General features: G+C 45.0%; 1 protein-coding gene across 3 annotated transcripts in view; it reads left to right on the top strand.

Annotated features, from left to right (window-relative positions):
* The window catches only part of DGKB (diacylglycerol kinase beta), an 849,394-nt gene that overhangs the window by 221,787 nt on the left and 599,776 nt on the right, over positions 1-27,831 (top strand). The window lies entirely within an intron of this gene.

Genomic DNA, 27,831 nt, shown 5'->3' with positions numbered 1-27,831 from the left:
CCGCATGGCCCTCCAAACGGAGATGGGCCCCCCGGGCCCCTCCCCCGCCTCCTCAGGAGCCGGGCCCGGTCGCCAAGGCGACCGCTGCGACCACGGGCCCTGCGCCCTTGCCGGGGGGTGGTTAGGGTTAGGCACCACCGGGGGGTAGGGTTAGGCACCACCTGGGGGGTGGTTAGGGTTAGACACCACCAGGGGGGTGGTTAGGGTTAGGCACCACCAGGGGGGTGGTTAGGGTTAGGCACCACCAGGGGGGTTGTTAGGGTTAGGCACCACCGGGGGGGTAGGGTTAGGTACCACCAAGGGGGTGGTTAGGGTTAGGCACCACCAGCGGGGTGGTTAGGGTTAGGCACCACCGGGGGGTTAGGGTTAGGTTCCACCAGGGGGGTGGTTAGGGTTAGGCACCACCAGGGGGGTGGTTAGGGTTAGGCACCACCGGGGGGTAGGGTTAGGCACCACCTGGGGGGTGGTTAAGGTTAGGCACCACCAGGGGGGTGGTTAGGGTCAGGCGCCTCCAGGGGAGTGGTTAGTTTTAGGCGCCACCAGGGGAGGGGTCTGTGTGAGAGTAAGGTTAAGTTAAGCTGTATTGTTCAATTACGTAACGATATTTAGCGTTAATATCTTTTCGTTATTATTTCTCGTCTGTTTTTACAATGGTATTTATCGTTAACAAAGCTTGACTACTATGATTATCGTTATCAGATTTCGTTATCAAGTCGGGCCCTTTTTTCACGGTGCCCTTTTTTCATGCACGAAGCAGAATGACAGCGATGAGGGAAAATGCCAATATTCTTATTGCAGTAATAGTCCTCTTACAACCACACCAATGGCTCCTTGACATGCCGTGATCAACCATGGAGTCGCAGGGAATCTATTTATCAGATGAGAAGACAAAAGACAAATAACATTTATATTGCGCTTTTCTCCTTGCGGACTCAAAGTGCCAGAGCATAGTAGCAGCCACTAGGGCGCGCTCTATTGGCAGTAGCAGTGTAAGGGAGACTTGCCTAAGGTCTCCTGCTGAATAGGTGCTGGCTTACTGAACAGGCAGAGCCGAGATTTGAACCCTGGTCTCCTGTGTCAGAGGCAGAGCCCTTAACCATTACACCATCAGCCAACTGCTGAGAAGATCTGCACCGTCTAGAAATGTAATTTATTGAAGCTCTTTTAAAAGAATTGACAAAGCATATAAAAGTTCAGTGTGAGCCGGGTCCCATGACGCACGGCGTTTCGGATATGATATCCTTTCTCCAATGAGAACCATTAATGTGTAATATCTAATATCTTCTCATCTGATAAATATTCTTTTTGCATTAACCTATTGCCGACCGCCTCACGTCAATTGGCATGAATGTGGCGGCTCCCCCAGGACCACCTAACGCCAATTGGCGTAAGATCCTATGGGCGGAGATTGCAGGGGATTGCGCGCGCACCGGCGCGCATCCCCGATTGAGTAGCAGAGCTCCGTTCGACAGCGATCGCCGCTAGGAGACTGTTAGGCAGCGAAATCGCCGTCTTTTTACATAGTACAGCGCTGCGATCTAAGGCAGCGCTGTACTGGGGACAGTCGTGTCACTTGGCTGTCCCCTTGGGAGGCACAAGAGCGATCGGCTCTCATAGACTAATGCCTATGACAGCCAATCGCTGTCATTGGCTGGCGGGGGGAGGGACGGGGGATTAAATAAATAGATCAAAAAATAGGAAATTTTATTAAAAAAAAAATAAACAAATAAATATAAATAAATAAACAACCCAGCAGCAATGAGAGCCCACCAACAGAAAGCTCTGTTGGTGGGCAGAAAAGGGGGGATCACTTGTGTGCTGAGTTGTGCGGCCTTGCAGTGAGCCCTTAAAGCTACAGTGGCCTGAATTGTTAAAAATAGACTGGTCACTAGGGGGGTGTAAGCCTATGGTCCTGAACAGGTTAATTTTCCTCAAAAATATTCAATTTTTGAGTGATAATGCCATTAAAAAAGGGTTTATTTTTTGCGGTAGAAAATAGGGTTTTTTTTTTGCATTTTTGCTGCAATTTCTCAAACTCGAAAATAGACAAAAATTTGCAAACAACACTGATCGTGGATCTCCCCCTGTACAGAATGGAGTAAGTGATGATACTTTAACCCTTAGGCCCCCTTGGCATATTCCCTTTTTGCGTTCCGCTGCACCTATAATGCAATCCAATGTTGTCACATTTCACATGCATTGGTGTGCAAAATTTTGCATCCAAATTTTCTGCAGAAAAAAAATTGGCCTACATGTACACTTTTTTTTTTTTGAATGAACATGCAAATTGCATGCAATGCAAGCCAATGGAAATGGTAGGGATTAGATTGTGAGCTCCTCTGAGGACAGTCAGTGACATGACTATGTACTCTGTAATGTGCTGCAGAAGATGTCAGTGCTATATAAATACATAATAATAATATGGTAGGACATTAGACTATGACTATAGTAGGATTAGATTGTAAGCTCCTCTGAGGACAGTCAGTGACATGACTATGTACTCTGTAATGTGCTGCAGAAGATGTCAGTGCTATATATAAATACATAATAATAATATGGTAGGACATTAGCCTATGACTATGGTAGGGATTAGAGTGTGAGCTCCTCTGAGGACAGTCAGTGACATGACTGTGTACTCTGTAATGTGCTGCAGAAGATGTCAGTGCTATATAAATACATAATACTAATATGGTAAGGCATTAGACTATGACTATGGTAGGATTAGATTGTGAGCTCCTCTGAGGACAGTCAGTGACATGACTGTGTACTCTGTAATGTGCTGCAGAAGATGTCAGTGCTATATAAATACATAATAATAATATGGTAGGACATTAGACTATGACTATGGTAATATTAGAGTGTGAGCTCCTCTGAGGACAGTCAGTGACATGACTGTGTACTCTGTAATGTGCTGCAGGAGATGTCAGTGCTATATAAATACATAATAATAATATGGTAGGACATTAGACTATGACTATGGTAGGATTAGATTGTGAGCTCCTCTGGGGACAGTCAGTGACATGACTATGTACTCTGTAATGTGCTGCAGAAGATGCCAGTGCTATATAAATACATAATAATAATATGGTAGGACAATAGACTATGACTATGGTAGGATTATAGTGTGAGCTCCTCTGAGGACAGTCAGTGACATGACTATGTACTCTGTAAAGTGCTGCAGAAGATGTCAGTGCTATATAAATACATGATAATATGGTAGGACATTAGACTATGACTATGGTAGGATTAGAGTGTGAGCTCCTCTGAGGACAGTCAGTGACATGACTATGTACTCTGTAATGTGCTGCAGAAGATGTCTGTGCTATATAAATACATAATAATAATATGGTATGGCATTATTCTAGGACTATGGCAGGATTAGATTGTGAGCTCCTCTGAGGACAGTCGGTGACATGACTATGCACTCTGTAAAGTGCTGCAGAAGATGTCAGTGCTATATAAATACATGATAATATGGTAGGAAATTACACTATGACAATGGTAGGATTACATTGTGGGCTCCTCTGAGGACAGTCAGTGACATGACTGTGTACTCTGTAAAGTGCTGCAGAAGATGTCAGTGCTATATAAATACATAATAATAATATGGTAGGACATTACACTATGACTATGGTAGGATTAGAGTGTGAGCTCCTCTGAGGACAGCCAGTGACATGACTATGTACTCTGTAATATGCATAACAACAAAGAGCAAAAAATGGCAGCTTTCCTATCCCTCACTTCAGTGCCACTTCAGCTTATTTTTTGACAATATTAATTTACTAATTATTTAGTCAGTGTTTGCCCATTTTAAAATCTTTCTTCACCCTGATTTACTTTCTGACTTTTATCACAGGTGGCGACATCTTTAGTCCTGTCAGGTGATCTCTGCGGAATGTTTGTCTACTGAGAATCCTGAAGCCAGTACAAAATATACCTGGTCTCCCAGAATGCTCTGCATAGGAGAATTCTGCATAGCTAATCAGCCTAGGCTGTGACATCACAGGGAGGGCGGGGCTACAAACCAATATACAGCAATATATCGATAAAGGAGAGTGTTTCTGATGCTGAGACTAGGAACATTACTGTAAAAAGTGGGTATTCTGAATAATTTACTGCATTCCGCTATCTGTCACTACAGGCTCTCTTTACTGCATTCCGCTATCTGTCACTACAGGCTCTCTTTACTGCATTCCGCTATCTGTCACTACAGGCTCTCTTTACTGCATTCCACTATCTGTCACTACAGGCTCTCTTTACTGCATTCCGCTATCTGTCACTACAGGCTCTCTTTACTGCATTCCACTATCTGTCACTACAGGCTCTCTTTACTGCATTCCACTATCTGTCACTACAGGCTCTCTTTACTTCATTCCACTATCTGTCACTACAGGCTTTCTTTACTGCATTCCACTATCTGTCACTACAGGCTCTCTTTACTGCATTCCACTATCTGTCACTACAGGCTCTCTTCACTGCATTTCACTATATGTCACTACAGGCTCTCTTTACTGCATTCCGCTATCTGTCACTACAGGCTCTCTTTACTGCATTCCGCTATCTGTCACTACAGGCTCTCTTTACTGCATTCCACTATCTGTCACTACAGGCTCTCTTTACTGCATTCCACTATCTGTCACTACAGGCTCTCTTTAAAGAGAAACTGAAGCGAAAAAAAATATATGATATATTGAATTGGTTGTGTACTATGAATAATTACTAGAAGATTAGCAGTAAAGAAAATATTCTCATATTTTTATTTTCAGGTATATAGTGTTTTTTCTAACATTGCATCATTCTATAATATGTGCAGATTACACAACACTCAGCATTCAAAATGAGTCTTTCAGAGCAGTCTGTGAAGTTATGACCTCTCCTCTAGCAGAGGAAAAGTAAACAGTTCACTTACAGTCGAGATAATAAAAGTCAGATAACAGCCCTCTCCACGACTAACTTAGTCGGAGAGCTTAATGGCTTGTTTGCATAGAGATAACAACTGGAGTTTCTCAACTCTTCCTGTACTGGAAACAATTAGACTGATGTATCTGATCTTAATGTTTTTTTTCTTAGCTGTACTACACATACAAATCATAATATCATCATTTTTTTTCGCTTCAGTGTCTCTTTAAGGCCTCATTCACACCTAAAAATGAAAATGAAAACGGAAGTGTTTTGCGTTTTTGTGCGTTGTTTCTTTTCCCTCCCCCGGCGCTCCCCTGCGCTGCGTTTTTGGCAAAAGTTCTTTTGTAAGCGCTTTTCCAGAGCGGATTTGTCATTCACTACCTGACGCAAGTCAGGAAGCGAACTCTTTGACCTGAAAAAGAATAACTACAATTTATCAAAAAAAAAACCGTGAACGCGATCGCTGCATAAAGTGGCTTTGTGAGCGTTTAGCGCTCTTCCTATACCTTCCATTATAGCAAAAACGCCTCAAAAATGGTCCAGGCATCGCTTCGCTGACAGCAAAGCGGACGCAACGTGCTGATATGAACCTTCTCATAGAGATTCATCGCGCAAGCGTTTTTATGGGCGATTTTGAAAATCGCCTGCGCTGGAAAAAAAGGGCAAAAACGTCCTTCGTGTGAACGAGAACTCATTATCAGGGGGAGGTTGGAGGAAAGTTGGACGGAAGAAACTTTTTAATAATGCTGTATTTGGATTTTAAAGGGACTCCGAGCAGTGCAGAAACTATGGAAAGATGCACATCATTTTAAAGCTCTCTTTCTCCTCTTTCCAATGATATATAAACCGCCACCCTACGCCTTTTAGTTTTCGCTATTTTCACGATTGAAATTGCCGCGGCCGCGATTTCGATCGCGAAAATAGAGAAAACTAAAAGGCGTAGGGCAACGATGTAGGTGTCGTCAGAAAGAGGAGAAAGAGAGCTTTAAAATGATATCCATCAAGCCATAGTTATAATGTATTACACAGGGCGACTTTTTCTCAAAGTCAGCAGCTCCATTCTGCTGAATGCAGCTGCTGACACTGGGGAAAGTGTCGTCCTGTGTAATACAATATAACTATGGCTTGATGGATATCATTTTAAAGCTCTCTTTCTCCTCTTTCTGACGACACCTACATCGTTGCCCTACGCCTTTTAGTTTTCTCTATTTTCGCGATCGAAATCGCGGCCGCGGCAATTTCAATCGTGAAAATAGCGAAAACTAAAAGGCGTAGGGTGGCGGTTTATATATCATTGGAAAGAGGAGAAAGAGAGCTTTAAAATGATATGTATCTTTCCATAGTTTCTGCACTGCTCGGAGTCCCTTTAAGTACAAACTCATATTTTGCAAACGCAGCAAGTCGAGTCTTAATGAGAGATGATTTTGCTGAGTGTGTTGTGAAGGGCAGAGGAGACCTCTCACGGTAATCTCTTCCTTTATTTGTGAACAAATTGATCTGCAGCCTGGTTTAATTTAGCACCTCATTAATTAAAAAGGAACTAAAATATGGAAAGAACATTTCCTTTCCGAGCAAATATAGCCAGACAGTCGCAGGCAAAATACAGGTTATACTCACCTTGCGTCAGGTGCAGTGAAGCATACACTCAATGATAAATATGCTTCACTTATACTGTTTACGCGGCTGTTTAGCAGTAACGCACTGCATGCAATGCATTAGGATGCCATAACCCGGTATACCGCAACGTTCCTGCTGCACTGTGAATGTCACATAGGAGGTGCATTGCAATGCTGTAATCTGCGTTACAAAACAGCCATTACATTGCACCGGAATGCATTACTGAGAATGTGGCCTTAAAGGACACCTGAAGTGAGAGGGCTATTGAGGCTGCCATATTTATTTCCTGTTAAACAATACAAGTTGCCTGGCTGTCCTGCTGAGCTCTTTGGCTGCAGTAGTGTCTGAATCACACACCTGAAACAAGCATGGAGCTAATGCAGTCACTTCAGTCAGACACATCTAAGCTGTATGCCTATTCAGGGTCTGTGGCAAAAAGTATTATGCTGGGCATACACTGCTCCATTTTGCCGCTCGATTCTCCCGCTCGATCGATTCCCCGCTTGATTCCGCAGGCGATTCTCTTAGCTTCCACTCGTTTTTCTTATCTTGTTCCATTGTGCTCAGTGCGGAATCGAGTGGCAAAATGGGCGGGAGATCGGACGTGTCGGAAATGATCTATCGAGCCATCTAAATGGCTCAGAATCGAGCCATGTATTCCCAGCGTTAGAGATGGAGAACAGGGGTGTAGCAATAGGGGTTGCAGAGGTTGCGACAATATCGGGGCCAGAGGGGCCCCGAGGGGCCCTCCCTCAACTGCAGTATTAGCTCTCTATTGGTCCTGTGCTCATAGTAATGACTTCTATAGATACTTTGAATAGTAGTTATCATTAACCTTCCTGGCGGTTCGGGGTAAGCCGCGCAGGAGGTTTTCTCCGGCCCTGCTCGGCCGATTTTCTTAATTTTTTTTTTGCTGGACGCAGCTAGCACTTTGCTAGCTGCGCCAGCACACTGATCGCCGCCGCCCCGCGCCCGATCGCCGCTATCCGTTGTGGCGCGCGGGGCCCCCCCCCCAGACCCCGTGCGCTGCCTGGCCAATCAGTGCCAGGCAGCGCCGAGGGGTGGATCGGGACTCCCAATGACGTCACAACGTCGCTCATCCTGCCCCGTCGCCATGGTGACGGGGGAAGCCCTCCAGGAAATCCCGTTCTTTGAACGGGATTTCCTGATCGAAGCGGGCGGGGGGATGCCGCTGAGCAGCGGCTATCATGTAGCGAGCCCTGGGCTCGCTACATGATTTAAAAAAAATAAATAAATAAAAATAAAAAACTGCCGTGCTGCCTCCTGGCGGAATTTTTCATACCGCCAGGAGGGTTAACAAGCTGTTCCCCATCCCCTTCTTGCACCTGTAGTTGCCATTGGCAGGTTTTGGTGCACCGTATCAATTGTTATGTATAGAGTGCTTGGGGGGCCCCAATGTAAAACTTGCATCGGGGCCCACAGCTCCTTAGCTACGCCACTGACGGACAATTAGCAAGACAGCACAGCAGGTAATCTGCGTTGTTTTAAAAGGAAATAAATGTGGCAGCCTCCATAACCCTCTCAGTTGAGGGGTGTCTTAAATGTTCCCACTCTAAAAATAATCATTTTATTTGCTGCTGTTTTGGTCAATCTTGAAGAGATATCCCCAATTGTTTCTGGAAATAAAGCGATTGGATTAAATCTTCACTGATGGGGCACCAGACGGCAATAACCCCCCAATCCCCCCCCCTCCCCCCTTTATTAAAGGGAACTTTAACTGTAAAAAAAAAATGAGTTTTACTTACCTGGGGCATCCACCAGCCCCCTGCAGCCATCCTGTGCCCTCGCAGTCACTCATGGCTCCTCTGGTCCCCCGCTGCTAGCTAGAGTAATATGTAAAATTTTAAGCATTACACCCGTAACGCGTAAAAATGTACTTGTTGATGTCTGCAATAGCTTCCTGCACCAGCAGGAATGAGTGAAAACATACGCTTGCCGGCCGGCCGACTCCCAGTCGGCAAAAATGAAACTAGCTGGCAACGGGGGACCGGAGGAGCCATCAGTGACTGCGAGGGCACAGGATGGCTGCAGGGGGCTGGTAGATGCCCCAGGTAAGTAAAACTCTTTTTTTTTTTTTTTTACAGTTAAGGTTCCCTTTAAGGAGGGGTTAGTTAAACAACAAAATATGTCATAGATAACAATGAGAAAAAAGAAAAAAAATTGTAACATAAATTTCCTGCAACCCAGGACAGGAGGACAAATAAACTGAGCCTATCAAAGCCAGCAGAAGCCAAATACTTAGAGTAACTGGCAGCTTGATGTTCTTTGTTCAACTGGCATTTGTGGAATAAGTTTTTTATTAAAGAACATGTGACACCCATGCTAACCTAGAAATAAAAAACACAAATTTAAGTGGATAAATACTAGTTCTACCGTACATAGCAGAGGTATTGCACTGTCCACATTATGATTGCTGTGAATTGTATAAAGAAAAAGCAGAGAATCCTATTCTAGACAGTTTCCATCTTGGTTACTTTTGACCTCCTGACATCGTTTCCTCCCTCACTCTTTTTTTCTCCTCTTGCTAATTGTGTATTCGTTAATCGTTACCCACTTTTTCTCTGAGTCTTCAGACACTCCCACTGAGGTCTATACTAGGAAGTGCACTGTCTTATGTCATTAGAAGGAGGGTGAAATAAAGGGAAGAGGAGGAATATATTATAGATAAAAAGACCCCCCCCCCCGTCAACATGCAACTGTTTGGCAATGGCAATTAAAGGGCCAGTGTTCCTAAGGTATGTGATAAGTCCAAACCAGAACAGCATAAAAAGTTTTGAATGCAGGATTAGCATCTTTATCACTTAAAGAGTAACTGTTAGGCTACAAAAGCTCATTTAAACCTCTATTCTCCTGTGTAAAACAGTTTAGAAGGAAGCCAAAAAGGCAATACTGAAGTTAAAAATCTCTCTTACTTTGTTTGCTGAATAGCAATCCTCTTTATTCCCAAGCTCCTAAGGAGGACGGCAGGCCGCATAACAGATACTGCAAAGCATTCTGGGGCTGCTTCTTCTCCCCACTGCACTCCCTTTGTCCTCCCCTTCATTTCCCTATCCCGCCCTAAGGCTGCTTTCACAGTGGGAAGTTACAGGCTCATGTAACAGCAGCTTGTAACAGCAGCTTGTAACTTGCAGCCTAACTCACAGCACTGAAAAATCAATGTGCTGTTCACAGTGCACATGTTGCGTTAGAGTATACTGCACAGTCTGCTATTGTTCCTAGCCACATGGCTAATTAATATTCACTGCACAGTAGTGTTGTCCGGATACTGAACAATTCTGATCTTTAATCCGGATCTTTTTTGTCGAATCATCCGAAATTCGGTTCACAGTGGATGTCTGGAAGAAGCAGGAACTGCAGCTTCTCTCACTCCCCCCCCCCCCTCCCCCCCGCTGAGTGACAGACAATATGCCCCATTAGACCAGAGACTGGTGGGAGTGTCTGAGGACTGGAACTTGGGAGGGCTAAAGAATCATTAATCAGGAAGCAGGGTAAGGGAGGATATTATATCACAATTGGCTTCAGACAAGACAGTCAAACATGGAACCTGCCATGGGCTGTCAGGAGCATCAATCTCTGCAAATACTATATAAAAATTCTGCGAAATCCAAACGTGGACAGTGAAATGCTTATGTAATGTAAGTACAGTCAATATTTAGCTACTGATATGTGTTTTTTTTTCTCTGAGACCTTATACCTAACAGCTCCTCTTTAATACACTCAGACCAGCTTCTGTTGAAATTTGATTTTTGTGGTGTCAATCCCGCTTTAAGTTGTTGGATACAGACCTTACAGACTTACGGGGGAATGATACACTTGTACATTCTTTATCCATGGTGACAGAATAAGGAAGCCCCCAGAGCTTTCTGTGGGTCCGTCCGTGCAGCGCGCAAGTCCCCCACAGCTATGGAAGGCACTAGTGTTGGGCGAACAGTGTTCGCCACTGTTCGGGTTCTGCAGAACATCACCCTGTTCGGGTGATGTTCGAGTTCGGCCGAACATCTGATTGTGTTCGGCCAAACTGTTCGGCCATATGGCCGAACTAAGAGCGCATGGCCGAACGTTCCCCGAACATTCGGCTAGCGCTGTGATTGGCCGAACGGGTCACGTGTAGTGTTGGGCGAACATCTAGATGTTCGGGTTCTGGCCGAACATGGTCGTGATGTTCGGGTGTTCGAGCCGAACTCCGAACATAATGGAAGTCAATGGGGACCCGAACTTTCGTGCTTTGTAAAGCCTCCTTACATGCTACATACCCCAAATTTACAGGGTATGTGCACCTTGGGAGTGGGTACAAGAGGAAAAAAAATTTAGCAAAAAGAGCTTATAGTTTTTGAGAAAATCGATTTTAAAGTTTCAAAGGGAAAACTGTCTTTTAAATGCGGGAAATGTCTGTTTTCTTTGCACAGGTAACATGCTTTTTGTCGGCATGCAGTCATAAATGTAATACAGATAAGAGGTTCCAGGAAAAGGGACCGGTAACGCTAACCCAGCAGCAGCACACGTGATGGAACAGGAGGAGGGCGGCGCAGGAGGAGAAGGCCACGCTTTGAGACACAACAACCCAGGCCTTGCATGAGGACAAGAAGCGTGCGGATAGCAATTTGCATTTTGTCGCCATGCAGTCATAAATGTAATACAGATGAGAGGTTCAATAAACAGGGACCGGAAACGCTAACCCATCACAGATGTTCATTGTTCATGTTACTTGGTTGGGGTCCGGGAGTGTTGCGTAGTCGTTTCCAATCCAGGATTGATTCATTTTAATTTGAGTCAGACGGTCTGCATTTCCTGTGGAGAGGCGGATACGCCGATCTGTGACGATGCCTCCGGCAGCACTGAAACAGCGTTCCGACATAACGCTGGCTGCCGGGGAAGCCAGCACCTTGATTGCGTACATTGCCAGTTCGTGCCAGGTGTCTAGCTTCGATACCCAATAGTTGAAGGGTGCAGATGGATTGTTCAACACAGCTACGCCATCTGACATGTAGTCCTTGACCATCTTCTCCAGGCGATCGGTGTTGGAGGTGGATCTGCACGCTTGCTGTTCTGTGTGCTGCTGCATGGGTGTCAGAAAATTTTCTCACTCCAAGGACACTGCCGATACCATTCCCTTTTGGGCACTAGCTGCGGCTTGTGTTGTTTGCTGCCCTCCTGGTCGTCCTGGGTTTGCGGAAGTCAGTCTGTCGGCGTACAACTGGCTAGAGGAGGGGGAGGATGTCAATCTCCTCTCTAAAGTCTCCACAAGGGCCTGCTGGTATTCTTCCATTTTGACCTGTCTGACTCTTTCTTCAAGCAGTTTTGGAACATTGTGTTTGTACCGTGGATCCAGAAGGGTATAAACCCAGTAATTGGTGTTGTCCAGAATGCGCACAATGCGTGGGTCGCGTTCAATGCAGTCCTAGGCCGAAGAGGTCATAGCCTAGGGTCACAAAAACCTGTTTATTTGGGCGATTTCAATGGTGGCGAGTCTGACGTACATAAATCGCAGCAATGGCCGTTAGCAAGGTCTGAATCTCACGAAATGTCTCATGCAGGTAGAAGACATATTGTTAGACTTGGGCTCCAAAGATGGGTTCCCTACATCTCTGCAAACCAGAGTTACAGGGGTGCAAAATTGGTAAAATCCCCCATAGGCTTTCATTGCCTCCCTATTTCACTTTCCAAAATCTCACATCTTTTCAAAGGGCAATTGCTCAGCAGTGGCAAATTTTCTAGCATTGTAGGGACCCTTAGGGGGAACATGACTGGTGAGTTTCGGGCCCCTAGGCCAAAGAGGTCATAGCCTAGGGTCACAAAAACCTGTTTATTTGGGCAATTTCAATGGTAGTTATGCTGACGTACATAAATCTCAGCCATGGCCGTTAGCAACGTCTGAATTTCACGAAATGTCTCATGCAGGTAGAAGACATATTGTTAGACTTGGATTCCAAAGATGGGGTCCCTACATATCTGCAAACCAGAGTTACAGGGGTGCAAAATTGGTAAAATCCCCCATAGGCTTTCATTGCCTCCCTATTTCACTTTCCAAAATCTCACATCTTTTCAAAGGGCAATGGCTCAGCAGTACCAAATTTTCTAGCATTGTAGGGACTCTTAGGGGGATCATGACTGGTGAGTTTTGCCACTGCTGAGCCATTGCCCTTTGAAATGGTGTGAGATTTTGGAACGGTAAATAGTAGGCCCAATGAAAGCCTATGGGGGATTTTACCAATTTTGGAGCCCTGTAACTCTGGTTTGCAGAGATGTAGAGACCCCATCTTTGGAATCCAAGTCTAACAATATGTCTTCTACCTGCATGAGACATTTCGTGAGATTCAGACGTTGCTAACGGCCATTGCTGCGATTTATGTACGTCAGACTCGCCACCATTGAAATTGCCCAAATAAACAGGTTTTTGTGACCCTAGGCTATGACCTCTTCGGCCTAGGGACCCAAAACTCACCAGTCATGTTCCCCCTAAGGGTTCCTACAATGCTAGAAAATTTGCCACTGCTGAGCAATTGCCCTTTGAAAAGATGTGAGATTTTGGAAAGTGAAATAGGTAGGCAATGAAAGCCTATGGGGGATTTTACCAATTTTGGACCCCTGTAACTCTGGTTTGCAGAGATGTAGGGACCCCATCTTTGGAATCCAAGTCTAACAACATGTCTTCTACCTGCATGAGACATTTCGTGAAATTCAGACGTTGCTAACGGCCATGACTGAGATTTATGTACGTCAGCATCACTACCATTGAAATAGCCCAAATAAACAGGTTTTTGTGACCCTAGGCTATGACCTCTTTGGCCTAGGGGCCCGAAACTCACCAGTCATGTTCCCCCTAAGGGTCCCTACAATGCTAGAAAATTTGCCACTGCTGAGCAATTGCCCTTTGAAAAGATGTGAGATTTTGGAAAGTGAAATAGGGAGGCAATGAAAGCCTATGGGGGATTTTACCAATTTTGCACCCCTGTAACTCTGGTTTGCAGAGATGTAGGGACCCCATCTTTGGAATCCAAGTCTAACAATATGTCTTCTACCTGCATGAGACATTTCGTGAAATTCAGACGTTGCTAACGGCCATGGCTGAGATTTATGTACGTCAGCATAACTACCATTGAAATTGCCCAAATAAACAGGTTTTTGTGACCCTAGGCTATGACCTCTTTGGCCTAGGGGCCCAAAACTCACCAGTCATGTTCCCCCTAAGGGTCCCTACAATGCTAGAAAATTTGCCACTGCTGAGCAATTGCCCTTTGAAAAGATGTGAGATTTTGGAACTGTAAATAGGAGGCCCAATGAAAGCCTATGGGGGATTTTACCAAATTTGGAGCCCTGTAACTCTGGTTTGCAGAGATGTAGGGAACCCATCTTTGGAGCCCAAGTCTAACAATATGTCTTCTACCTGCATGAGACATTTCGTGAGATTCAGACCTTGCTAACGGCCATTGCTGCGATTTATGTACGTCAGACTCGCCACCATTGAAATTGCCCAAATAAACAGGTTTTTGTGACCCTAGGCTATGACCTCTTCGGCCTAGGACTGCATTGAACGCGACCCACGCATTGTGCGCATTCTGGACTACACCAATTACTGGGTTTATACCCTTCTGGATCCACGGTACAAACACAATGTTCCAAAACTGCTTGAAGAAAGAGTCAGACAGGTCAAAATGGAAGAATACCAGCAGGCCCTTGTGGAGACTTTAGAGAAGAGATTGACATCCTCCCCCTCCTCTAGCCAGTTGTACGCCGACAGACTGACTTCCGCAAACCCAGGACGACCAGGAGGGCAGCAAACAACACAAGCCGCAGCTAGTGCCCAAAAGGGAATGGTATCGGCAGTGTCCTTGGAGTGGGAAAATTTTCTGACACCCATGCAGCAGCACACAGAACAGCAAGCGTGCAGATCCACCTCCAACACCGATCGCCTGGAGAAGATGGTCAAGGACTACATGTCAGATGGCATAGCTGTGTTGAACAATCCATCTGCACCCTTCAACTATTGGGTATCGAAGCTAGACACCTGGCACGAACTGGCAATGTACGCAATAGAGGTGCTGGCTTGCCCGGCAGCCAGCGTTCTGTCGGAACGCTGTTTCAGTGCTGCCGGAGGCATTGTCACAGATCGGCGTATCCGCCTCTCCACAGAAAATGCAGACCGTCTGACTCAAATTAAAATGAATCAATCCTGGATTGGAAACGACTACGCAACACTCCCGGGACCCCAACCAAGTAACATGAACAATGAACATCTGTGATGGGTTAGCGTTTCCGGTCCCTGTTTATTGAACCTCTCATCTGTATTACATTTATGACTGCATGGCGACAAAATGCAAATTGCTATCCGCACGCTTCTTGTCCTCATGCAAGGCCTGGGTTGTTGTGTCTCAAAGCGTGGCCTTCTCCTCCTGCGCCACCCTCCTCCTGATCCATCACGTGTACTGCTGCTGGGTTAGCGTTACCGGTCCCTTTTCCTGGAACCTCTTATCTGTATTACATTTATGACTGCATGGCGACAAAAAGCATGTTACCTGTGCATGTTACCCGCATTTAAAAGACAGTTTTCCCTTTGAAACTTTAAAATCGATTTTCTCAAAAACTATAAGCTCTTTTTGCTAAAAAATTTTTCCTCTTGTACCCACTCCCAAGGTGCACATACCCTGTAAATTTGGGGTATGTAGCATGTAAGGAGGCTTTACAAAGCACGAAAGTTCGGGTCCCCATTGACTTCCATTATGTTCGGAGTTCGGCTCGAACACGCGAACATCGCGACCATGTTCGGCCTGTTCGGCCCGAACCCGAACATCTAGATGTTCGCCCAACACTAGAAGGCACTCCCCAATGGCACTTGCAGTGAGGGGGCGGCAGATGTTTGGCGGCTGCAGGTAGATTACTCAGGGGTGTCTGCCTCAGCTGCTGGGGGCTTCAGTGCTGCGTGGACGGACCGACAGAAGCTCTGATGCAGTGGCGGAGGATGGCGGCGAATGTTCAGCGAATCGTGTGCATGTTCTAGGGGAGGGAGGCAGCAGTGCCGTGGTGCTTAAGAACAACACCACAGCGCGGAACCTTGCGCCTCATCGTCGCCCAGGATATGGGAGCATCGCTCAGGATTTCACATTTGCTAGCTACTTATCACTTGGAATAGGATATGGCCGAAGAGGAGATATAATTTTATTCATGATGTTATCTTCACTACAGTTGCACTTTAAAGTGTACCAGAGCTGAGGGCTTCCTACAGCCCCAGGCGATCGGATCCCTCCCACGCCGCCGTCCGTCTTCTCCATCTTATTATTATTATTTTATTATTATTATTATTATTATTTATTATTATTATTATTATTTTTATTTATAGAAAATTTATAAAACATTTCTCCAGTCTGAGCAGGAAAAGTGCACCCTCTACGTATCTCTCCGGCGGCTCCTGGAGAGATACGTTGATATCGCACTTAACTTGCGTCAGACTAGCCGCAACTGGATGAAGTAACGGGACCCGGTACAGAAGACGGAGAAGACTGAGGACGGCGGCGTGGGAGTGATCGGAGCGCATGGGGCTGGAGGAAGCCCCAGGTATGTATAAAACTTTTTTCCCCCTCAGCTCTGGTTTCCTTTAAAGTGAATGGGAACCCATATATAAATAAAAAAGTCAGATACTCACCTAAGGAGAGGGAGGCTCTGGGTCCCATAGAGAATCCCCTCTCCTCTCCCGATCCCCGTTGTTGCGCTTCCTCCCCTGTAGCGATATTCGACTGTTTCGGTCAAATACCGCTTTCTCCCCACCGAAGGGAGGCTTTGAAAATGGTTCGGGAGCCCGAGTGCTCCAGAAGACGGGCCGCTATACACTGCGCACGCGCGGGCGCCCTCTATGACGCACTCGCACGTGCACAGTATGGAGCCACCTGTCTTTGAGAGGACTCGACTCCCGAAGACTTCCGAAGTTGCTGCGGCGGGGGATGAGAACGGAGGAGCCAGCGCAGCACCGAGGGCACCGGGAGAGGAGAGGGGAGGCTCATTAGGACCAAGCATTCCCTCTCCTTAGGTGAGTATCTTGACTTTTTTTTTATTTAATTACGGATTCCCATTAGCTTTAACCTGTTTTATTCAATTGTTTTTTCTGGGGAATGATAATGTAACATTAAGATCTGGTTTGTTTTTTTCTGACTTTCTGCACAAACTCCTGCGACACAAGAAGAGGAGGAGGTCACCGGAGATGTGACTTTGGCAGGGCCGCGTCTCCTGCGCTCCGAGCATCACGGCTTCTCCAAGGAAACAACTGCATTCGAAAACAAACATTATAGATTGTGCGGCTCGTTCTGAGTCATTATCACACAATCACATCTGCTTAAAGAAAGAGAAATGACACCCACATCAATAGAGAATGTGCCTTTCACGTGGCTTCAACGACTCAGATGAGGGTTACGCGTCGATTATAATCTGCAGAGCAATCACCCATTGCCATGGCAACCAGAGTTTATGGAAGATTGAATAGTTATCAAAGACATTACATGCGGCAAAAACTTTGCTTAAGGTGGCCGTGACACGATGTGGCCCTGACATCGCTGCCTTCGTTTATGAAAACCTGCGTTCAAACTGAGGTCCGAATACAACATTGGAGACAGAAGCTGGAAGCAGTACCGTCCTACCAACCTCACAAATTCTCTGCTAAGGAAATGCTCTCAACTCAGATCACTCTCCTATTCCAGCACATCTCTGAGTCCTTTCATCTCCAACCAAAACACTTCCCTTCCTAACGCTAGACACCTTCAAAGTCTTGTGTCGTACTCAAGTCAAATATCGCTCGCCTGGACTACTGCAAAATCCTCCTCTCCAATCTTCTCATTTTTTGTCTCACCTTTACAATTGATCACAAACGATACAGGAAAATCCTCCTCTCCAGTCTTCTCATCACTTGTCTCACGTTCACAATCAAATGCAAAATGCTCCTCTCTGGTCTTCTTCTCACTTGTCTCACCTTTACAATCGATCTCAAACAATACCAACAAATCCTCCTCTCCAAGTCCTCACATCTGAGTCCTTTCATCTCCAACCAAAACACTTCCCTTCCTGACTCTAGACACCTCCAAAGTCTTGCGTCATAGTCATTATTATATTTCTCACCCGGACTACTGCTAAATCCTCCTCTCCGGACTTCTCATCACTTGTCTCACCTTCACAATCAAATGGTGGTGGATAGAGATGGCCCGAATGATTCGCACGCAAATTTATTCGCGCAAACTTCAGTGGTTCGCGTTCGTGGTGAACCACAAACTATGTGTGAGTTCGACCCGCCCCCTATACTACATCATTAGGGTCAACTTTGACCCTCTACATCACAGTCAGCAGGCACAGGGTAGCCAATCAGGCTACACTCACTCCTGGAGCGCAGGCAGCTTCAGGCATTTCACTCACTCGTATGGCTGCAGTAATTAGAGAAGGGAGAGAACCTGCTGTAGACATAGGGTAAGCTTAGTTAGGCTCTTGTGTTAGGCTTGTTACTTTGTTCCTTCTTGCTGATACTTATCGCTAAAAAGCATTCCTCATCCTCAACAGCTCTTTTCAGAGCTAATGTTGTTCTTGTGATCTACTTTTTATTTTGTGTGTGTGTCCCACAGACACTAGTGTTGCATATACAGCCCTGTCAGTCAGTCGCAGCTGCTGGCCCTTGGCCCCTTGGTAATTCCTACTGTGCCACTGCCAGGCCCAGCACATTCAGTGACTACCTGTGTGTGAGAGAGCTGCACATTTGTAATACCAATCCCTGCATACCTGCTCAGTAGTGCACCTACCTACGTGACCGCAAGCAGTGTTATATTATATACCAGTCACTTGCTGCACCTGTTCACGGTACCTCTGTGTGTGACAGCTGCACATTTTTAATGTCAATCCCTGCATACCTGTTCAGTGTACCTACCTACATGACCACAAGCAGTGTTATATTATATACTGCACCTGTTCACGGTACCTGTGTGACCGCACGCTGTTTTATATACCAGTCCGTGCATACCTGTTAACTGTACCTGTGTAACCGCACATTATTGTACCAGCAGTCACTGCAACCTTTTAACCGCACATTGTATTAGTCAAGTCAGTGCATACCTTTCACTTCACCCCCAATATGGAAAAAACAAGAGGCAGAGCCAGAGGCAAGCCACCTGGCAGGTCTGTTAAAGGTCACGCTGTGGTGATTTTGTGCGGCCCTCGACCAAAGTACAGTGTTCAGAAGAAGGCACGTGCCATAAACCCCTAATATTGTCAGGACGTAGTTGACTATTTAACACAGAACACCTCATCTTCCTCAGCTTCCGCACGGAAGCATGACATATCTTCCTCCTCCTGCTCTGATTCTGGCACCCCACTTAACACTCCGTTGGCAGCCATCACTAAAGTGTCATCATCCCAGGGCTCAGCGGTGTGGACATTTTTGTGTGTGTCTGCCTCAGATGAGAGCAATGCTATCTGTACTCTCTGCCACCGAAAATTGAGCCGTGGAACGACCAAGACCCGCATAGGAACAACTACCTTACGAAGGCACATGACTACAAAGCACAAACTGCAATGGGATGACCACCTGAGGAAAAGCAGCACACAAAAGCAAAGCCACACCGCAGTGTAAGATACCATCAAGCAATTATTTCTCAAAAAAGGCGATACCCAAACTGTACCGTGATGTTGAAAGGCAAGTGGTGTCATCTCTGGCACACAGCGTTGGGTCAAGACCATGGATGCCTGGTCTGCAAAGCATGGTCAGGCCTGCCCAAAGACTAAGTCAGTCCCCACATAGCATCTCTGCCTGCATGCCGGTTGACTGCCTGCCCCAAGACTAAGTCGCTCCTCACACAGCATCTCTGCCTGCAGGCCGCTTGACTGCCTTCTCTGCCACCACCAGCAGGGTCCAGGACTCCAGGTGGATTCCTGAATTTTTGAGCAAGCAGCGGCCACTATAATAATTTTTCTGGTGCGTGTTCATGCCTGCCTAATTTTTCTGGCTGCACTGCCACTGCAACAACAAAACAAAAGGCATGTACATGTGCCAATTCCCCTTCATGATCATTACCTTGCCGCGGTGAAGGGGCTTGCGTATCACAATGAAGCAATGACCGCCGGCTATATGAGTATCTCGGGGAAGGGGGGGCACACCCAAGTTAATAAGGTCATGGCTTCATTGTGGACAGGCCAAATTCCATCAGCTGGACAGTCACTGTTGTTCTGTTATTCAGCTACCTCAGCCCGGCGACCATATGGGTTTGAAAACCGCCATGGCCTGCACTCTCGCCATGGTGCGCATCAGTCCAGCACGGCCGTCACTACGCAAACAGCTGTGTGTGGTGCGTTACACAGTGAGTTTGGTGTGTCAGTGTGAAGCAGAACTCTAATTACACTCCCTGATTGATGTATACACATGCAAGATGTTTGAAAGCACTTTAGGCCTGCAATTTAGCATGCAATGTGATTTCTGCCCTTAAAACGCTGCTGTCCGTCAAATCCAGATTTTTCCCGGGACTTTTGGCGTGTATCCCACTCTGCCGTGCAAAAACTCAGATGTTAGACCCCCTGAAACATCTTTTCCATCACTTTTGTGGCCAGCATAAATGTTTCTAGTTTTCAAAGTTCGCATCCCCATTAACACCTAAGTTCGCTCGAACCTTTTGCGGAAGTTCGCGTTCGAGGTTCGCAAACCGAAAATCGGAGGTTCGAGCCATCTCTAGTGGTGAAAAATCCTTCTATTTGATCTTCTTCTCCTTTGTCACAACTTTCCAATCGATCTTGAACGATGCTGAAAAAGCCTCATCTCTGATCTTCTCCCCGCTTGTCTCACCTTCACAATCGATCTTGAATGATACAGAAATGTATCATCAAACCATATGGGCCCAGTGGGGAAAGAATTTTCTTTCTGTATCCTGAGAGACTGACAACTAAGGGCAAGGAGAGGAAAAACGTTCTGCTCTCTGCACAATTGTTCTAATGACTGCATCTGCTCAGCCACTGATAAGGAATCATACAAAGTTTTGCAGACAAAGATTTGTAGACAGTCCCTATTCAGTGTGCAGCAGGGTCTTGTGTACAGACCCTCGAAAGTTTTGCCGGGGGGCCCAGTGATTTCTAGTTACTGGGGATGTTGCTTTACGCTTTTCACAGTGTATTGGGCTGTGCGCTTTGCTAGATACAGTTTCTTCACTGATTCTAATGCAGCAAGTTCACATCTATACGCTTGCTTACTGTCCGTTTGAGAAACGTAGTGTTGCATGCATTTCTGTGCGTTGCACTGTGAACCGCACAGCAATGCAGGTGAATGGGTGCGCTTTCTTAATGCATAAAATTGCGCTTTGGAGATGCGGTTTTTACCCCCAATTTAAAAAAAAAGAAAAACATTTTCAAATGAAAACAAATCTTTATTGACAACTGCTTCATCAAATAAGCAAAACATGCTCCACAAAAAAGCGTTCAAGCGCGGTTAAGCGCATGTAAACGCATGGGTCCACTTAACAAAAGTGCACCGCAATGCACTGAAACGTGTTATGAAACGCGCATCAACGCATGCGGTTTTCCATGTGCTTAAAGTGGAACTGTCGCAAAAAACTTACAATTAAAAACACATATAAATAAGAAGTACATTTCTTCCTGAGTAAAATGAGCCATAAATTACTTCTCTCCTATGTTGCTGTCACTTACAGTAAGTAGTAGAAATCTGACATTACCAACAGGTTTTGGACTAGTCCATCTCTCCATAGGGGGATTCTCAGCATGGCCTTTATTCTTTATAAAAGACATTCCCTGAAAAAGATTTATACAAAGATACTGGCCAGCCTCCCTGCTCCCTGCACACTTATTTGGCAGTTGGACGGAGCAACTGCCATTTACTAAGTGCATTTTGAAAATAAAGAAAGCCCTGTGAACCCCCCATGAGGAGATGGGCTAATCCGAAACCTGTCGGTTCTGTCAGATTTCTACTACCTACTGTAAGTGACAGCAACATAGGAGAAAAGTAATTTATGGTTCATTTTACTCAGGAAGAAACGTACTTCCTAATTGTATAGGTTTACATATATTTTACAGTTTAAGATTTTCATGACAGAGGTCCTTTAAATACTTATTGGAATGCACCTAATGTGAATGAGGCCTTACAATTGATCTCAAACAATGCAGAAAAATCCCCCTCCTTGATCTTCTCCTCATTTTTTATCTAACTTGAATGCTGCTGTGAGGTTTAGTCACCCTCCCGACTACCCTGCCGCCTGTTTTATTAGGCCCGGTTCACACTTGCGGTGGCCCTCCGGAATCGCCGTGCCGGAGCCGCACCGCTTGCAGAACGGACGGAACGGACGCACGGCATAGCAATGAAAGCCTATGCGTCCGTTCACATGCGTCCGTTCTGCCAAACCGGAGCCGGACCGGATCCGGGCCGGATCCGGACTCCGGCCTCCGTTCCAACATGCGCTATTTTTTCATCCGGCTCCTCCGGCAGCCGTATCCGGGGCGAAGCCGGACTGCACCATCCGGCCAATACAAACCAATGGGAACCGGAGAGCGCACAACACACTGGCTGAGAAATCCGGATGTTCTACCCCACTTCCTATGGGGATTGTTGCGGCGATATTGGATGGGGACACGTGGGCAAGCATTTTGGAGTGGAGCAGCACAGCTGGATCCGGATCCGGAGATGTTGGCAGCATGTCGGAGGTGGAGGTGAGTGCTAAACAGCAGAGGGCCTGATTCCACAGGTCCCCCTTCTGCTGACCTCCCAGACCCCAACATTTTTTTTTGTTTTTAACGAACTTTTGCCAAACGGATCCGGATCGCATCCTGATGGACACCTGATGCAACCTGACCGGATCCGGATCGGATCCGGATCAGAACCGTACGGTTCCGATCCGGATCCGGTCAGGTCATCCGGTCCGTTTGGCAAACAACCGCTAATGTGAACCGGGCCTTACATTTGTGCATTAATCTGTTATGAACGTTCATTTGAAAAGCTGTCAGAGTTTCTTTTGTACCAGTTGTGGCAGTAGAGAACAATATGGCTGTCAGTCCGCCACCAGTCCTGCCCATCCCCAACTGATTAAAAGAACAGCCTTTCAGGATTTATATTTTGATCAAAAATCGATCAGCAGGGCCCTTATATTTAAGATCAGTGGTGCTCAGCAAGATTTCGGATATCCGAACTACCCAGATAATCCAAACTTTTTCCACTTTCAGTACTTTGAATAGCAATTCGGATATTTTTTAAAATCCAAATAGAGTATCCAAGAAAAGAGAAGGAGAGAGAGAGAGATACACACCTCCGAAAGTGGTTTTTGCCATTTGAAGGGGAACTGAAGAGAGAGCTATATGGAGGCTGTCATGTTTATTTCATTTTAATCAATACCAGTTCCCTGGCAGCCCTGCTGGTCTATTTCTCTGCAGTAGTATCTGAATAACACCAGAAACAAGTATGCAGCTAGTCTTGTCAGATCTGACTTTAAAGTCCGAACCACTGAAACACCTGATCTGCTGAATGCTTGTTCAGGGGCTATGGTTAATAGTATTAGAGGCAGAGGATCAGCAGGGCTGCCAGGCAACTGGTATTGCTTAAAAGGAAATAAACATGACAGCCTCCATATACCTCTCTCTTCAGTTCCCCTTTAAAGAGAGTTTTGGAAGCATTTTAAGCCATTTTCAAGTCACTTCCGGTTTTCTATCCCGATATCCGAATCCGGCCGGATACTGAGGTCGGATATCCGATTCGGATCCGGATTGGAAAATTTTAGCCTTGGATATCCGACCCGGATCGGATATCTGGGTATCCGAATTAGAACCAGATAGTGAAAAGTGGTATCCGAGCAGCATGGTTTAAGATGCCGTTGCATGATTCAGACTTCACATAATCTTATCAGCCATCTCTAATATCACCTAATCAGGACCAGCTCTGTCACTGAGCGCTGCCCAGACTACTATTCAATACACATTTAGAGATATTCATTACCGGCACTACCAGCTTAGCACCAATGAAAAGCTAATACGATGGATTAAGGAGGGCCCAAAAAGGGCTCCTCTAGTTCAGGGGCCCCTGTGCGGTCACACCCTCTGCACCCCCTATTGCTGCACCACTGTATATAGATCATTTTGGTATGATAAGTAGCAATAAAGTTATTGGCAAATGAATGGGAGGAGCACCATATGTGAAAATTGCTCTGGTTTTTAAGGGGAAATAATTTGTGGAAGGGAAGTGGTTAAAGTGGATCCGAGATGAAAAACTAACTATAACAAGTAACTTGTCGATATATCTTATCTAAAGTTTAGATAGTTTACACAGCAAATATAGCTGCAAACAGCTTCAACAGTATATGATTATTTCTTCCTGTGATACAATGAGAGCAGCCATGTTTTGCTTGTGATCATTACGCACAGACAAGCTGCTTTGCATCTCCAGCCTTCAGCCTGTGAAAACTTCACTCCCCTCTCCTCCTCCCTTCTGCCCTTGAAATCTCTGGCTAGTAACACCTCCTCCTCATCCCCAGACTGAGCTCCCATAAGCCCTTGCTACATGGGTCTGAGAGTGCCTAGGCACCGGAGAAGCTGTGGGCGAGGCTTATTTAGTTTATAGGGAATTAGAGTATTAAAACAAAAAAAGTATTTAGCTTGATGAATGCCCTATAAACTATATGAAAGGAACACAATTATGCAATGAGTAAAAGTTTATCTCGGATCCACTGTAATATTTTTCATTGACTCAGCTGAATGACACAGTCTTTTAATGTTTTTGTAAATCCCATCTTGACTATTGACCTGTTTTATCTATTCCTTGCAAATGTTTCTCTGCCATGCAAGAGGTTTATGGTCTATAATTAGTTATCAGTGAGAGTAGGCTTCAATTCAGTGATGAGTGAAAATGCCAATATTTTTTTTGCATTCATTTTTGTAAACAATTTTAAATTCGACTTTTGAGTAAAAATTCAATTGAAAATTAGTTTTGCAGGGTTATTTTTGCGTTTTTCATGTGCATTGCTAATTTCGCAGTAAAATATACTTTTTTTGCATTTTCGCAGATAAATAGTCAAGGCAAAAATAGTTTTCCATCTTTTCGCGGTAAAAATATAATTTTTTGCGTTATCGCTGTAAAAATATAGATTTTTTGCTTTTCCGCAAAAACGCAAAAATACAAGTTATTTTTTGCGAAAGTTTTCTCAAATCGAAAATAGGATTTTCGATGCAAAAATGAATTTGGCGAAAATTTGCAAGCAGCACTGCTTCCATCCAGCTCAAGTGTGATCGAGAAGTGTGTATTTTACATTTCTGAATTCTGAATCCTTACCTTGAAAAAAGGAACCCAGGCTAGTTCTGTTTAGGCTTGGGACTAGCGCTGCTCAAATCCGGAACCAGGAGACATCCAGCCCTGCTTGGGATTATTCATACATATGTTTATGTCCGGTATCCCTTCTTCATCCACTTTTCGGACTCATTTGAAAAACCGTAAAGGTGCCCATACACTCATCAGATTAGCAGCAGATAAATAAGAAATCCATCTGATGATCTATCTGATGTGTTTTTAGAACATTTTTTACCAGGATAGAATTCCAATAGATTTCAGTTTGAAATCTATTGAAATTCGATCTGATGGCATTTTTTTGCCATCAGATTTCCATTAGGGCCAATGCAAAATGATAAGCAATCTCATCAGATCGATCTAGATTTTCCACCCTGCCAGTTCGATGGAAATCCATCAAAATCGATCGAAATCGGCCGTCGATCGGTCGATTGGCCAACTGATTTGCAATCGATCGATTTTGATCGATCGGTCGACCAGAAAATCGGCTGAGTGTATGGGCCCCTTAAATATAGGATAAGGGGAAAACCGGGGAGGGGGACCATGAACAAATAATCTCTTGATTGCTTAGGTAAATACAACCTGACCCACACTGTTTATAACAAACCAGTGCGTGACAGCGGTCATGCAAAAATATAGGAAAAGTTTTTCATTTGAAAAACAGATATTTTAGGTCACACAGTCGTATACAAAGTAATGTGTAAAGGGTTTACACACTTCCAGGCACCTCTGTATGCACCCAATAAAATGCAATGGTGATTGTGATATAATAAAACCAATGCCTATACGACCTACATACACATCGGTGGTAGGCGAGACTTTTTAAGTTAAATCCGTAAATCACGTAAGCAGTTAATTTTTGCCGATTTAAATTATTTACGCGTTTTTACCTATTATTATTTCTATTCTTATTCTACTTGTTCAGCAGAAATTATATAGGCAATAAACTGGAGTTTGTTCATAAAATATTCAGCGTTTAAACCTACATAGCGGCCGCCAGCTGCTTCGATACCGTTATTAGCGTGAGATATTTTTATATTGTTTGCTGGTGCCCTAACGGAGATACTTAGATGTCGTTAAAGTGCTATGAGAATTCTAAAGATAAAAAATGAACGTAGATATTGCTCCTACTATTACCTTTCCCACTACATGTGTCAGCAATGCTGGCAGTGCTATTACTATATTGTCAGCAGTCCTATAATAATCATTTATACAGCTACTATTCTTACAACTACTAGCATTGAACTTCATCCCAATCAGTAGCCGGTACCCCCTTTCCAATGAGAAATATTTACCTTTTCTCGAATAGATCATCAGGGGGTCTCTACAGGGCCGGATTTAGGCTCAGGCCACCTAGGCCATGGCCTAGGGCGCCAGAGGAGCAAGGGCACCAAAGCGGAAGGCTGAACTTATGCAGCATTTGCAAACTTGCAAATGCTGCAATGCAGAGAGATCAGGCGAGCGCCTGGCTGCGGTACTCTGCTGCCAGCCACCTGTGCAGCAGCCACCTTGCTCTCTGTGCACATTTGCATTGTGGCCGGTGGCTATGGACTTGAGCAGCATTGGAGACAGAGGGGGAAGAGAAAGCTTCTACACTGGAGAAGAGCGGAGAAATGAGTGACACTGATGGCTGCTGCAGTGTGAAGGTGAGCTGGCTACCTACACTGAAAGGGGGGAAAGTGGGAAAAGGAGGGATTAAGGGAGTCATCTGGCTACCTATACTAAAGGGAAAGGGGGGAGGAGTCATCTGGCTACCTATACTGGAGGGAAGGGGGAGGGGTCATCTGGCTACCTATACTAAAGGGAAAGGGGGGGAGGAGTCATCTGGCTACCTATACTGGAGGGGGGGGGGGTCATCTGGTTAACTATACTGAAGGGGGGTGGCTGGTGACAACGGCCTTGGGCGGCAAAGAGTACAAATCCAGCCCTGGCTGCTGTGCATGGAAAGGGAGCCTCAACATACTTGGCCTAGGGGAAGAAAAAGTATAAATCCGGCCATGGGTCTCTATGACTGATATTGTGATAAAGCCCCTCCCATGGTGTGATGTCATGACCATGGTCCTGACAGTTTTCTGTCTGTGAATCTCAAAGCTTTGTGGGAAATAACAGCTTTTCCCACCTGCCAAGCAAGCAATTTCTTATCATGGTTAAATTGTAATGGCTACTATATATTTTACAGGAGAGGGAAGCCAATCTCAAATCAAATCAAATTAAACCAATCACTGCCTCTCATTTTTTAAACTATTTTTAATTGTTTTACTATTTTTTGTCCAACTCCAGTATAACCCTGCACTGGGGACACCTACGCACATATTAAACTGTTATCTAAAACACAAATGATTGTTTTGAGTATCTAAAGAGAACCCGTAACCAATAATTGAACTTCATCCCAATTAGTAGCTGATACCCCCTTTCCCATGAGAAATCTATTCCTTTTCTCAAACGGATCATCAGGGGGTCTCCGTATGGCTGATATTGTGGTGAAACCCCTCCCACAGTGTGATGTCAGGACCATGGTTCTGACATCACACTGCGGGAGCCTTGTTGCATTGTGGGAAATAACAGCTGTTTCCAACTGCTAAAAAAGCAAGCAGCTTCTCCTTCCACTGACATCACCTGCCAGCAGTAAAAATGTCACCACGTGATAAATGTCAGACTGTAAATCGGAGAGGAAAGATTTTACAATGGGCGAACACTGACTAAATCATTTATAACATAATTCTTGTAAAAATGAAGCACTTTTTTATTACATTATTTTCACTGGAGTTCCTCTTGACTTTTTATTTTGTTTTTGTAACTTTACAGTACGTAAGAGAATGAGAAGCATTATAATATATATTGTGCTGCAGAAGGTAATACTGTGGATGACTCACTGGCCATATTTTATATATATATACAGTATATATATATATATATATATATATATATATATATATATATATGTACATATATCTTCTACCATTGTCAAGGTTCAGTCACACATAAATATTTTATCCCTTTGCTCTCCGCCT

Source organism: Hyperolius riggenbachi, chromosome 5 (genome assembly GCF_040937935.1).
Source record: "Hyperolius riggenbachi isolate aHypRig1 chromosome 5, aHypRig1.pri, whole genome shotgun sequence".
Classification (NCBI taxonomy): Eukaryota; Metazoa; Chordata; class Amphibia; order Anura; family Hyperoliidae; genus Hyperolius; species Hyperolius riggenbachi.
This window is presented reverse-complemented; position numbering and strand designations above follow the sequence as displayed.